Raw genomic sequence first — 988 nt, 5'->3', positions numbered from 1 at the left:
GTCAAAATAGACGGAGTCATAATAAACGGATTCTACTGTATCATAATCTCTCCCCTTCGATTTTTACATACACATTGACGATGTACTGATGAAATAGTTCTTTGCATGGGAGAATGTTGCTGTCTTCATTAGTACGAATCATCAACCGATATGCGAAGAAGTTCATAGTACTAACTGTCTTCATCAGTTCTTTACCTGCTAATAATATATTTATGAGATAAGCAGAAATTATTGACTTAAAAAAAATATGGTTGTAACTGTAGTTGAATTCTTGTGTTTAATACTTCTACTTTCCAAAATATCAACGGATACTGCAAGGCATCGTAAGAACGATGATTGTCTTAAATTATTTGCATCGTATTACATCCGCAACTTCATTAACAGTTGGAACATTATATAATAATATATTTTGCGTTGTAATAATCTATCTTTTCTATTTTATCTTGTTGGAATAAAATATCACATTTTTCTCTTTTCTAATATTACAATCGTGTTTTAATGAGAGCTGCAAAGGAAAGTGAATAAGCTTTTGATTTTATGAAGGATACTTAAATGCTGGGGTCCTGGCTCCTGTTGTCATCCATACTTCCTGCCATGGTTCATAATAGATTCCAATCCTCGGGAAATGCATTTGCTGCTGCACAATTAGTAGAATTGAACTGAATTGAGTGAACTGATTAATTTTTATGTTTTGTCTTTTATACCTAAGCTGATAAGCTATTCGTTTGAATTTGTCAGTGAGACATCAAATGAAATATTTTTGATTTGATTTCTAAGGCGTGTCCAATTAATTTTGGTTCGGATTTCTTTGAAGTTTTTCTTAGTCTCTGTGCGTTGGTCGCTTGTAGACGTGCCCTTCGTTATATTAAGGTATTATCACGAAGCCTTTGAGTGCGACCCAACAGTTTGGTTGACATAGCTATAGTAGTTTTCAAGATATGTACAAAAAAGTTAGTAGGGGCGGGGCCACGTCCACTTTTCCAAAAAA

Source organism: Bactrocera latifrons, unplaced genomic scaffold (genome assembly GCF_001853355.1).
Source record: "Bactrocera latifrons isolate USDA-ARS-PBARC rearing strain unplaced genomic scaffold, ASM185335v1 scaffold_559, whole genome shotgun sequence".
Taxonomy (NCBI): domain Eukaryota; kingdom Metazoa; phylum Arthropoda; class Insecta; order Diptera; family Tephritidae; genus Bactrocera; species Bactrocera latifrons.
The sequence above is the reverse complement of the archived record's forward strand: the minus strand, read 5'-3'. Positions refer to the sequence as shown.